The 13,341-nt window shown below is 41.4% G+C and overlaps 1 long non-coding RNA gene across 1 annotated transcript; it reads right to left on the minus strand.

The window, feature by feature from the left end:
* Positions 1–1,788: 1,788 nt before the first annotated feature.
* On the minus strand, positions 1,789–2,473 carry LOC119741648. The gene is made up of 2 exons (XR_005272760.1): positions 2,361–2,473; positions 1,789–2,022 (listed from the first exon to the last, which is right to left on the minus strand). It is a non-coding gene; the product is annotated as an uncharacterized LOC119741648 (long non-coding RNA).
* Between the last annotated feature and the right edge of the window lie 10,868 nt (positions 2,474–13,341).

Below are 13,341 nucleotides of genomic sequence, written 5' to 3' on the forward strand. Positions count from 1 at the left end.
ATGTACATTTAATATTATGCATACTTTTTCATGGACAGGCTTTCTTCAAAAAATCATAACTTAAAAACTTTGAAAGCGCCCATCCCAATTTTTACTTAAGATTGTTGCTGACATCATAAACTAACATTTGAAAAAAAATTACAAAATTTGAAGCATATTGTTTTTCGTAATTCGAGGTCAAAGGTCATTTTGTTACGCATTTTCTCTGCACTTCATGCTACGATTTTGGTTTTAATTTATGAAATGGAGGCCATTCAAAGAACTTTAATATGATGTACAACTTGGCTTTGTAGGCGCTATAGTTTTTGAGATACAAGTATTTAAAGTTCGGAGGTCATGCTAATTAGTCAAAAGTTCGTTGACCCGTATCTCAAAAACTAACGAGTCAATTTACAAAAAAAATCAGTTCTGGGGGTTTCTCATATAGGCCAATCATCACACCAAATATTGTTTCAATCTGTGAGGGTCGGGTCCAAAAGCGTGTTGATTTGACACAGAATGACCCTATGGTTCGTTTGATCTTTGTTCACGTTATAATTATTTGACTTGCTTCAATCTGTAACTAACTTCTTCTCATTGTCTTCTCTCCACAGGTTTCTTCAGGCTTGCGAGCTACAGTGCCTAGGGTGCTTTTGAGGAATCCTTGGTTTCATTACCAGAAATTATAGAATAATAATAATAATAATAATAAAATTAAATGACTTTCTTGCTTTTTGTGCATTCTGTCAATCATCTTGCAATCATTAATATTTTTCTTTTTTGTTGTTGTCTTATTCTTATTTAGACACACTCTGACTTTGGATAGAACCAGACACAAACCTTGTACCGAATTGCTCCAGTTGGTTGTTTTTTTCTCACTTATAAGCACAGACCAGCTATTTATGAATTTGAATTAATATTTTCTCCAGGATCATTTTAATTCCTATGACACTTGAGGAAGTGACTGCATGGCTGGATGAATTGGAACTGAATCATTGTCTGCAGGGGAGCACTGTTTATTAATATTATTTGTTTATTTAATTATTATTATTTATTTACTTTTGTTTATTCCCTCCCCCTTTTTTCATTTTACTGTTTTTTTTTTGTGGGGGGGGGGGGGGGAGTGTTTCAATTTGTTCAGGGTAAAAACACAATATGCTTAATTTTGTGTGCACCAACATCCAGTAGGGGGAACCTGGGGGCCGGGAGGGGAGGGGGAACAGGCCTCAGCAGGCCAGATACATACAGGCCACATACATATTGTTTCACGTTCAAATTAAATTTCACAAACAAATGAGAACAAATTGTTAAAAATGTCATAAATCCTATGGCTGTTTCATAGCAATGGCAATTTCTAATTATAATGTCGTTGGAAAGTTAAAGAGAGGGTTCAGTTACTCCTCATACGTTGTTGCACATATTAACTCTGTACGTGTATCATGCTTGGGCAACTGTATTAGCAAACCTCATCTACCGTTCGGTGATGCTCTTAAAAGAAAATGTCAACACATTCATCACGTACATCCCGATAACCCTTTCAATATATTGACATGTGATACCTGCATGTGTAAAATGTAAATTTAATACAAAACTAAAGCACTCAAGAAGCTACCCCTTTTAAATCCAAAATTATACCTGTCGTATAAATAAATGGTGATGAATCACAGAAATAGACATGTTCTGTGGGTTTTTCATGCAAAGTAGCATAGTTGAACACCTCACTTCTCTTTCACATGTACTGGTTAATAAAAATGTATGTAACGCCTTTAAATGTATTGCCTTTATGACGCCTGCATGTCTGTTTAATTGTTATACACAAATAATTTAAGCACTCCAGAAGCTAGCACTATACAAAAAAAGAACTTGTCACATAAATAAATTAATTCAAAGGAATGGTGATGAAGACACACAGCTACATGTACTTTCACTATAATATTCAACTTCTTCTTGACCTTCACATGTAAAACTGAAAAAGATGTGCAGATGGCCTCTTATGGCCCATCAGGAGGCTGGCGTAATCTTCTTCTTTGTCTTTGGCATTGTCTGGATGAAACAGAAATTTTATATAAATCATTTAGTTTATGACCAAGTTGAGAAAAAAATTGAGAAATGGTTTATAGTTTTTGACAAATTTTGTGCTCCAAGAAAACAATCAAAATGTGTGTCTCTGTACTGACAAGAGACTGGTCTTCATTATGAAATATTAGTGTACCTATTTTTCTTTTTGTTTAAAAGGGTAAAGAGTAAGGTTAGAACCCACCGAAAAAGGATAATTTTAAATTTACTAAATTACTGGAAATGTCCTTTGGGTTAGAAACACACCTGCGTTTTATTTTCCATATTATTATGCACTATTTTTAATTGTTCCCCACAAACCTCACCTCCTAGCCTGGGCTGACTCATGCACCCTGGATGTGGAGAGTTGTAACTCTAAAATGAATCCAAACCCCTGAGGCACAACCGCTTCAACACCAAGTATGGGGTGAATTTTTTTAGAGCACAGGAAAAACGATTAGTGGGAATTTTGCTCACTAAGAAAGATTTTTGTATTTTAAATTTTGAAGTCCGAATTTTTTTTTATCCAAAACCTACAGTGCTATCCGGAAGCTGGACAGAAACAAAATCATTTTGTTTCAATTTTTTTTCAATTATGCACTGAACACCCAGAAATGATCATCAAATTCAACATTTTTAAACAAGGATTAATAGAAATTCTAAAAAAAAAGAAAAAAAAGATTCATGCCAAAATAAATAATGTGCGCCGCGCTAGGGGGCCGTCATCAACAATACTTGTCAATAGCAGCACTGGTTAATACAGTCGCACCATGGCCAGTGTATTGTATAGGTAGTATGAATGCGTTTGCGGAACCGGCCAAACGACCAGCAGTTAATCTGGTGGGTATAGAAAAAAAATTCACAGACTTCAAATCTTATATTTGTATGGTGGAATAATGAATAATTTCCGAACAAGTTGCATCTATCGCCATGATTTAATTCCCCTGAACAATCGTGTAGCTGGCCGACAAACATGAAATCACGCTTCCGTGCGCGTTCCATTTTGGCAGTTCGTTAACGGCAAGTGACGGTCGTAGGGGATTTATTTTTAAATGTAAGTGAGTATCCTAAAACTAACACCATTTTTGAAAAGTAGATTGAATAACCTTTCCATCAGTACCAAAGTTTAAGTCCTTGGCGTTTTTGTCTTCCTGAAAACGAGAGCTAGTTTTCCGAAATTGCGGAACTGGTCAAATTGCGGAACCGGTCAAATTGCGGAACCGGTCAATTGACTGTACCTACTGCACTGCACACAACCCCAAAACAATCACGCAGCGACCGGACATGATTAACAGTAATATTCAAAGCAAAAGTGGGAGTTTTTTTTATTATAGCGTTTCCCTTAAGTTCTAAAAAAGAGTAGGCCTGATATTCTGTATCAACTTTCATACCAATTGAAGGTAAAAACCCACGGAGCAACTATAGAATGCAGGGCCACGCCGGAGCAAGGTTTTTTTATTTTGCTTGGAGGCGTGGATGGAGGCCGGCGATGTGAGGATAGGAGTAATAGGCTACAATATAAGAATATGCAAACCTGCAAAAAGTACAGCGAATGCACTTGTCTTCTCATCAATGATCAGAATGGGAAGAGAGGGCGCTTGTACGTCGGGGCACGGAGTCGCGGAGGTGCGGAGCCGCGGAGTCGCAGAGACTAGTCGCGGGGCACTGGAGACGCGGAGTCGCAGAGACGCACGCCGCCGATAGAGGGCGCAATTCTCGGCGGTATTTTTTACAAAGGAAGGTTAAGGTAGGAGGGCGACGGGGCACTGGAGTCGCGGAGTCGCGGAGTCAGGGAGACGCGGAGTCGCAGAGACACGCGCCGCCGATAGAGGGCGCAATTCTCGGCGGTATTTTTTAGAGAACGAAGCATCCATATCCATTGTTAATTTCCTCGCAAAGGAAGGTAGGAGGGCAACGGGGCACTGGAGACGCGGAGTCGCGTAGTCAGGGAGTCGCGGAGTCAGGGAGACGCGGAGTCAGGGAGTCGCGGAGTCGGGGAGGCGCGGAGTCGCAGAGTCGCATAGACGCACGCCTCCACGCAGCCGTACGGAGGCGCGGATGTAGAGTGAAGTGGCCCTGCATGGAGGTAGGTTGACTGCAGCTCCACGCCTCCTCGCAGCCGTACGGAGGCGCGGATGTAGAGTGAAGTGGCCCTGCATTCTATAGTTGTACCAAACCCACTATTTAAACTCCATTTATGGGTACACACCTGTAAATCGATCCGCCAAGCTCATGAATAAAAGTTATACCCTCAAAATATTCTATATTAGAGAGTTCTGAGCGCCGTAAAATTGGGGAATTGAAGGGATATGGTAGTGAACCTCTGGCCCGGACTTGGGGCTTCCAATTCTGAGCATTTTGGATGCTATTGGGCTCGAAAGTGGCGCTATTTTGCCATGTTGTGGAGGGATCGTTTTTCAAGATGGCTACTTTTCCGCTTTGGGGAAAATAGGGGTCGTCTTCTTTGCGTGAAAATATCTCGAAAAGTCAATGGTCAACCCACCATAAATTGAAAAGAAAATGAAAGATGACACATTGATCATCATTTTTCTGTGCAGCTTGAATACCTGTGAGAGTTTTGAGTATTTTTAAAAGAATTTTGAAGTACGGGCATTTAGCACTAGTGTCTATGGGAGTTTATTTGCAGGTATGCACCCTATAAAGAATCACAAAGATGGCCGTTTCGCGCATGCGCTGTGCCGCGGCAGTGGTCTTTTCAGTGGGCGGAACCTACGGGGAGGGGGAAAAAGTGTTTTAAAGGTATCAACAAGGGTTTTTTGCCGTAACGGATGCTTCCAAATCATAAGGGAGCAGTAGGCTATCACCCGATTACAACAATTGATACTTGAAAAGTGGGGGGGGGGGCATTTTGAGCTTAAAAGTAGCTGGAACTCAATTTATTGTCGCTGGGGGCGCTCTACAGCTTAGCAGGGGCAAAACAATCACTATTTTCGGGCTTAATATCTACCTCGGATAATATTTTTCTTTCATTTTTTTTTTCAAAATATTGACTTTGGAGATATTCTGCTTGTCCTGAATGTGATTTTGTGTTAAAATTTAAAAGTTGCCTGCTATTATAGGGTACACACCTGTAAATCGATCCGCCAAGCTCATGAATAAAAGTTATACCCTCAAAATATTCTATATTAGAGAGTTCTGAGCGCCGTAAAATTGGGGAATTGAAGGGATATGGTAGTGAACCTCTGGCCCGGACTTGGGGCTTCCAATTCTGAGCATTTTGGATGCTATTGGGCTCGAAAGTGGCGCTATTTTGCCATGTTGTGGAGGGATCGTTTTTCAAGATGGCTACTTTTCCGCTTTGGGGAAAATAGGGGTCGTCTTCTTTGCGTGAAAATATCTCGAAAAGTCAATGGTCAACCCACCATAAATTGAAAAGAAAATGAAAGATGACACATTGATCATCATTTTTCTGTGCAGCTTGAATACCTGTGAGAGTTTTGAGTATTTTTAAAAGAATTTTGAAGTACGGGCATTTAGCACTAGTGTCTATGGGAGTTTATTTGCAGGTATGCACCCTTATGGTAAAAAGTAATGTCGTCTGCTAAGCTTTTTTACCTCTCCGCCATCTTGAAACATAAGTGAACCGACCGGAAACCTCGGTTCAACTTTGGTCGAAACAATGACGTCATTTCAGTGTAACTGAAGCGCTAGCCCAACTGCGTCTGGCTGTACAGTACTATCGCAAGCTCTGTAGTACGGCCAGACGCCCAATGCTTCCACAGAGACTGAATTTTGTTGGCCGCTGATGTAGTGATTTTGCTACATCTTTCGATCGAGATTATCTTTTCATCCAGGACACAAATTTCCAAAGTTAAGGTTCTTAGTCATAGAGCAACTCATACCTTTTCGAAAAAACGTTCTTTGGTCTCAATATTTTCATCCATCTGGCCAAAAGACGACTTTGTTATCATCTTCCACAAATATCGTCCCGAAAATGCTCCCCCATGCGATTTCAAAATGGTGGCCGCGCTGTAATGTATGCATTATGCGAGCGCGCTTGGGCAAGATAATGAATATGCATCATAGTTTATGACGTTTGTCGGACACTCAGCGCGGCTGGCCATACAAACACGAGGTCATGTCTCATGAACTAAATACATGTAATGCATATTCATTAATATTCATAATAAAGGCTCAAAAGAATGCAAACAAATGTGAAGAATTATTAACTTCTTTGTTGGGTAGTCGATAATTTTACTGTTGGTGCTATTGGTTTATACCTGCTCATGCGTTTCAAAATTCACACCGAAAAATGGTTTTAGTTACGAGACATACATCCAACGAAAAAAATGCCCACCACCAATTCACGATTGTTACAATTGTATATAAATGTAGCCAGCCTCGCTGATCTGATGATAGATAACCAGTGGCCAGCTGTGCGTGACATAGTTTAGCATAGTTTTTCCTGAGATCAACCACGTGGTGGGGGCATTAATTTAGTCCATGGGTTTGTTGGCATGGTGGGTCCAGCTGGGGTCGTAGATTCAGGAATATTTCCTTCAGTTCTCAATTAACTTTAGGGACTAGTAAATCTGATATTAATTATTTCTTGGATTTTTTCAAAACAAAGCCATTAATTGTATGTAACGTTCACGCGCGGATCCAGATGGGGGCACACCAGGCCCGTGCCCCCCCCCCCCCCCTTTCGAAACTTTTTTTTTTTTTTTTTTTTTACGAGTCGTCTTAGGGCGGGCGGGCATTAAATACATCCCTTTGAGAACATGGCTATCTTTTTCGTTTTTGAGGAGTCATTATGGCGGGCGGACGGGCAGTCATCATATCAATCGCTTTGAACATAACTATATCATACATACTTATCAACAAAAATATACAATGCATAAGTTTTGAAGGTCGCCTGTCAATTATTGTCTCAAAATTTCTTTCTAAGCGAGAATATATTTTTATAAGAAACTTTTTTATTTCCCGGCTGGAATAGGGGGCACATTTAATACAGCACTTGCATTTAATGCTTCATGTCAAAATATATTCCAAAATATATTCTAGAGTAGAACATGTACCGGTACACAAAATAATGTAGGCCATGTGGGTTTTTTTTTGGATAAATGAAGAATAAAATCGTCATCCCCCTTTTTTTTTTTTTCCAGCCTCAGATTTACGTCTGGTTCTCTAAATATTTTTTTAAAAGCAAAATGAATGTTTGACTGAATGTTTGCGGCGCTATGCACCAGGAGCTTCTAAAGTTCAAAATTTTCCGGGCCCTCTATGCGGGCTCCGAACCCATGCCGTGGCTTCGCAGGTTGTTGTATCACAACAAAAATTCACCCACAGGTTTGAAAAAATCCTGGGGAGAACAGCATGGTTTTCAACTTTGAGTACAGAAGAAACTTTATTAGAACAAGAGTACATTTTAACAAATGAAGGAAAATTCTTCATAAATTAAAACAAATTCTGCTTCAAAATTACAGAGGAAAGTGCCCAGTAATCGCCTCAGATTGCACCGCCTTGGCACCTAAAATCAGAAATTTTCCGGGGCCCTTAAGCGGGCCCCGAACCCCACGCCTATCGCCACCCCGCTGCTGTATGCCAATCAGTTTGGAAACTGCATCTGCTATAGCTATTTGCATAAAATTTAAATATGCATAAGGCACTTCAAAAACCCATAGTTCAATGATAAATCCCTTAGCTGTCTTAGAATTTGTTTTTGGAGAATTCGTTTGTTGAGAAAAAGTTATTGGACATGTTGGAAATTGTTTTAAACCTTTGTTCCAAGCTTGTTGGTAAAAGGAAATTGTATTCTTGAATTTTATATCTTCAACGCTGTGATTAGAAAGTCCACTGTTTTTGAGAACTCAAGAAGCCTCCACTAAAGTTTAACTTTGAATCCTTTGAATCCTTTGGAAAGTTAAGGGTTGGAGAGTCACCTCTGTGCTGACGCCCCCTGTCGTGTTTAGGGTTCACGACTTGATACGTCCCCCGCAATAAAGGAATCACTCGCTTTATTCCGGTATATATCTCTTAAAACTATACACAAAATGTATTTTTTAAAGAAAGGAGAAGACCCCACATAGTCTTCTCAATTTGTGGAATATTTAAAGAATTTAATTTTTTTACAATTACAAGGAAGGTAGATTACAGTAGATAACCAGTGGCCAGCCGTGTGACATAGTTTAGCAGTTTGTCTTTCCTGAGATCAACCACTGGTGGCCCCGGGACATTATTTAGTCCATGGGTTGGTTGGCGGGTCCAGCTGGGATCGTTTGTTCAGGAATATTTCCTTCAGTCACTCCATCAGACATCACTGTTGTAAAATGTTGCACATTTCCCTTCAAATACACAAAACTATCAAACATGTACATGTAACTCTAATTTCCGAAACGTGTTCTTGATTTGTTGAGCATTTTAACAAGTTAAATCACTATCCATCTTCAACTATACATCGCCTGCAAGAGATGAGAAAACAACAAACATTATTTTATCGCAACATTTCCAAAGTCTCCTTGTAAATTTCAGTGTGGCCGATGTTTCTTCGGATATTATTTGAGCAGTTGCCATTATCCACCGTCGTCACCGCACAGGTCTATTGTACTACCGTGTAATGCTCACGCTGGGTGACCATTTCATTGTGCTATTGTTAGGCAATTTCGGGCGTGATCCCGCGGTCGGAACGGGGCCCGGGCGAACGCAGGCGCCCGGGGGGATTAGGAACAATAGGCCCGTTCCTCCCGTGCGTTCGCGTCGGAACGGGAAAAATCCTTTTGATCTCCTCCCTAAGCCTAAATGTGAAAATCAAAATTTGGCAAAGTGCGACACGTTTTTGTACATGTGGATGTGTGGCCTATGTTTACGGAGGCAGTCCAGTAAATAGGCCACATTTATGGGGCTAAACCTAGGCCTATTCGTTAGAGTGTGGTAGCAAGAGAGTAAAATAATGGCCTCTCTCAAAAATTGTCCATTTTCACCTCTAATATCCCACCCCAGATTTCATTTACAAACCTCATACATTCAGCAGTCATTCACGAAGCTAATGATCGACTTGAAACAGACCTAGTCCGAATAACTAAGACTCTACGGATCGCTTTTTTGGTAGGCTTATCTAATCCTTACTTTTACGACACCTCTATTTTTTATGAGTTCTGTTCAAAACTGACTTTTGCAGATGACTGTCCAGTACCAAAGTGACTTCTGCAGGCTAAAGCAGTCTTTTTCTTCATATAAACTCATGTTACTGTTAGTGGTAATTTTGAAAGCACTTTCAAAGAAAGTGTGACTTTCCTACCTTTTTTCGCAGTCAGAAGTGCATGCCGGTCCTACTCCTAGAACTCCTAGGCCTAGGTTATGTCTCCAGGTAGTGGAGCCTCATAGATTAAGAACCCCGCAAAATTGTTTTCAGCACAAAACACTAATTAAGTACAAAAACGTCCATCAAAATGCAGACATTTCCCACAGAACCGCTGCATAGTTTGCCCCCAAACTCCGTACCACACCTCATGACATACTCAAAAAATATGCGCAGAACAAACATCGCTGGATTTTGTCGTTTTTTTTTGGCTAAAATGATGAAAAATATGCGCTTACCGCACTGAGCCAACCTGACACTTGAAACGTGCACGCATTATTATGATCGAGCGATGATTTTCGGTTCGCTTGGAGCGCGCCGCGAGTACAAGCCTTGTACGCATGCACATACTATCATTTCGCTTGTACCGTACCCCCCGCGGCGCGCTCGGAGCGAACCGAAAATCATCGCTCGATCATATGCGTGCACGCTTCAAGTGTCAGGTTGGCTCAGTGCGGAAAGGGCATATTTTTCATCATTTTAGCCCAAAAAACGACAAAATCCAGCGATGTTTGTTCTGCGCATATTTTGTGAGTATGTCATGAGGTGAAGTACGGAGTTTGGGGGCAAACTGTGAAGCGGTTCTGTGGGAAATTTCTGCGGGAAATTTCTCACTTGCGCCGCAAGTGAGTTCAATTTTCGTCTGGTGCGTTGTCGTGGAAAGCATTCTTGTCTTGCTTTCCGCAAGAATGGACGACAGCCGTTGGAACTGGCGTTTTTTTACTGACAAGCCACCGAAATCGTCAAGATTTTTCACGTTTGTTTTTTTTGTGGTCTGTTTCAAGTCGATCATTAGCTTCGTGAATGACTGCTGAATGTATGAGGTAAAATGAAATGTGGGGTGGGATATTAGAGGTGAAAATGGACAATTTTTGAGAGAGGCCATTATTTTAGGGTCTCTTGCTACCACACTCTAACGAATAGGTTATGTCTCCAGCACTACATGTGAATGAAAATGAGCATGTCAGCTGGAGTTACTCAAGCTATTCTTTGTTATGCAATAGAGAAAGTTATTCGTTCAGATTGTTAAGGCAAAAAAAAAAAAATTAGGCCCCTAGCCTACTTCTGTTTCCGATTATCGGACTAGCTCTAGCCTACCTGTCTGCTGACTACTGACAGGAGTACTGAGTACTCCTAGAACTTAGCCCAGGTGGACTCCCTTTCCTCCCTACGTTACGGAGGGAGTCTAGGGCACTGATCTCTATAAAGACTGGATGGATACACCAGTCACACAGTAGACTTTGCATATTGACCAATTCGCCCCCGTTCTCACGAAGATGGCCGCGTATATTACAAAAGTTCTACGCGTATATATTGCGCGCGCTGTATGAAGAGTTGACGCGCATTTTGGTCACGTGCACGTATTATGATGTTCTAAAAAGGACACATTTCCGCAGTGATTATTATTTCCAAAATGTTGAAAAAGGAACTGCGACATTAAAAAAATTGTAAACCGTGGTCAGTGGTGGTGGTCAAAATATAAATCAAGTGAACTGCAATGTTACAAAAGTATTCATGATGCCTATAAAGACGGCAACTTGTCCTTTGTAGATCACCACAGCCGGTCTCACTGGTCTCACCAATATGGCTTCAAATTCATTCATTGTGCGGCTCTTTATCTGCTATCCAGTCTTTATATAGAGATCAGTGGTCCAGGGTATGAAGTGCTCAAAACCGGGCGAAACAAATTATGACCAATATTTTCAATATTTTTACTTTGTTGGAGAAGCTAATTTTTACCTCTTAGTATTCTATGTGTCCTTATCTATCCGGGGGTTCAGGAATTCCATATGCGATGCTGACCGACGTTATTCAGGAAAATAAACTCTAAAGCAACGATAAACTTGTATGTTTTTGTAGACTCGTTTCATCAGTTTCTCACACGTACAAAATTATGGACCAGAGAGTCAGCATGCATAATGCAGTACACACAGTGAAATGACCGAGTTCGTACATGGCGTATGGCTGTGCAACGTGAACGCGCAGTGCGCATGCGCAATTTGCTTAGTAACCGCCCTCTTACGCATGCGCACTAACTTGAAGGCGCGGTCGCTTATCCAATGACCGAGTGTGTTTTTGTGCCAGTTACCAGAAACATGTTTCGGCTTTGGTCATTGGTTGAGCGTTTTCATGACGTCGGTTGGCTGGAGTGACGTCACTGTTCCAACCAAAACTAAACAAAGGAGGGCGCTAGCATGCGTGCGCGCTTTCGTATGCACGTACATGATGTACGACTCGGTGATAAACTGATGAAAAGAGACTACAAAAACGTACAAGTTTAACGTTGCTTTAGAGTTTATTTTCCTGATTAACGTCGGTCAGCATCACTTATGGAATTCCTGAACCCCCCGGATCAATAGATAAGGACACATAGAAAATGTAGGCGTGAAATAAGCTTCTGTAACGAGGTAAAACGTAACAAAAATCTGGTCCAAATTTTGGGTGGTATTACGTAGAGAATTCTCATCCTGGACGTCAGTCATAATGCAATGAAGACTTCGTCCAACCTGGGCTATCCTAGAACTGTGAGGCTCCGCCTGAACAGAACCCCGCAAAATTGTTTGCAGCATGAAACACCAATTAAGTACAAAAACGTCCATCAAAACACAGAAATAGCCCACAAAACTGCTGCACAGCTTGCCCCTAAACTCCACACAATACCTCATTACATACTCACGTTATCACGTAGGTTGCGCAGAACAAACATAGGTGGATTCTGTCGATTTTTAGGCCAAAATGATGAAAAATATGCCCTTTCTGCACTGAGCCAACCTGACACTTGAAATGTGCACGCAGAGATTATGATCGATCAATGATTTTTTTGTTCGCTCAGAGCGTGCCGCAGTGGATATGGTACAAGCGAAATGATAGTATGCACATGTGTACAAGTGCAAGTACCATACCCCGCGACGTGCTTGCGAGCAAGCGAACCAAAAATCATCGATCTTAACCCTAACCCACCTCACTCCTCCAAAATCCTCCTGGCGGTTTTGGAGGATTCTAGAGGATTGAGGATGAATGGTGATTGAATCAAATGAGGATTCTGGAGGATTGAGGATGAATGGTGATTGAAGCACATGAGGATTTTGAAGGATTGAGGATGAATGGTGAATGAAGCACAAGAGGATTTTGGAGGATTGAGGATGAATGCATTTTGAGGCAGGACTGTCTGATGATTTTGAAGGATTTGGCGTTGGTTATCCTTCATTTAAACACGAGTGCAAAGTTTTGGGATGAGGAGGATTTTGGAGGATTGAGGATGAATGCATTTTGAGGCAGGACTGTCTGACAATTTTGAAAAATTTAGGCGGAGTTGAAAAATTTTGGAGGATTTTGGAGGATTGAGGATGGTTGTAAGCAACAAGGGCCTAGGGGGCAATCTCTACGTGCACGTTTCAAGTGTCAGGTTGGCTCAGTGCCGAAAGGGCATATTTTTCATCATTTTGGCCTAAAAACCGACAGAATCCACCTATGTTTGTTCTGTGCAACCTACGTGAGTATGTCATGAGGTATTGCGTGGAGTTTGGGAGCAAGCTGTGCAGCGGTTCTGTGGGAAATTTCTGTGTTTTGATGTATTTATTTTACTTAATTGGTGTTTCGTGCTGCAAACAATTTTGCGGGGTTCTGTATCTATGAGGCTCCGCTCACGCGGAGCCTCATAGTTCTAGGAGTAACTACTGAGTGGAGCGTTGAACTACGGTCATGACGTTATCCTCCGTACTAACGCTCCACCGATTTGGAATACTTTGGTCACGCGGAGCCTCATAGTTCTAGGAGTAACTACTGAGTGGAGCGTTGAACTACGGTCATGACGTCATCCTCCGTACTAACGCTCCACCGATTTGGAATACTTTGGTCACGTGGAGCCTCATAGTTCTAGGAGTAACTACTGAGTGGAGCATTGAACTACGGTCATGACGTTATCCTCCGTACTAACGCTCCACCGATTTGGCATACTTTGGTCACGCGGAGCCTCATAGTTCTAGGAG

Source organism: Patiria miniata, unplaced genomic scaffold (assembly GCF_015706575.1).
Source record: "Patiria miniata isolate m_02_andy unplaced genomic scaffold, ASM1570657v1 HiC_scaffold_11, whole genome shotgun sequence".
NCBI lineage: Eukaryota > Metazoa > Echinodermata > Asteroidea > Valvatida > Asterinidae > Patiria > Patiria miniata.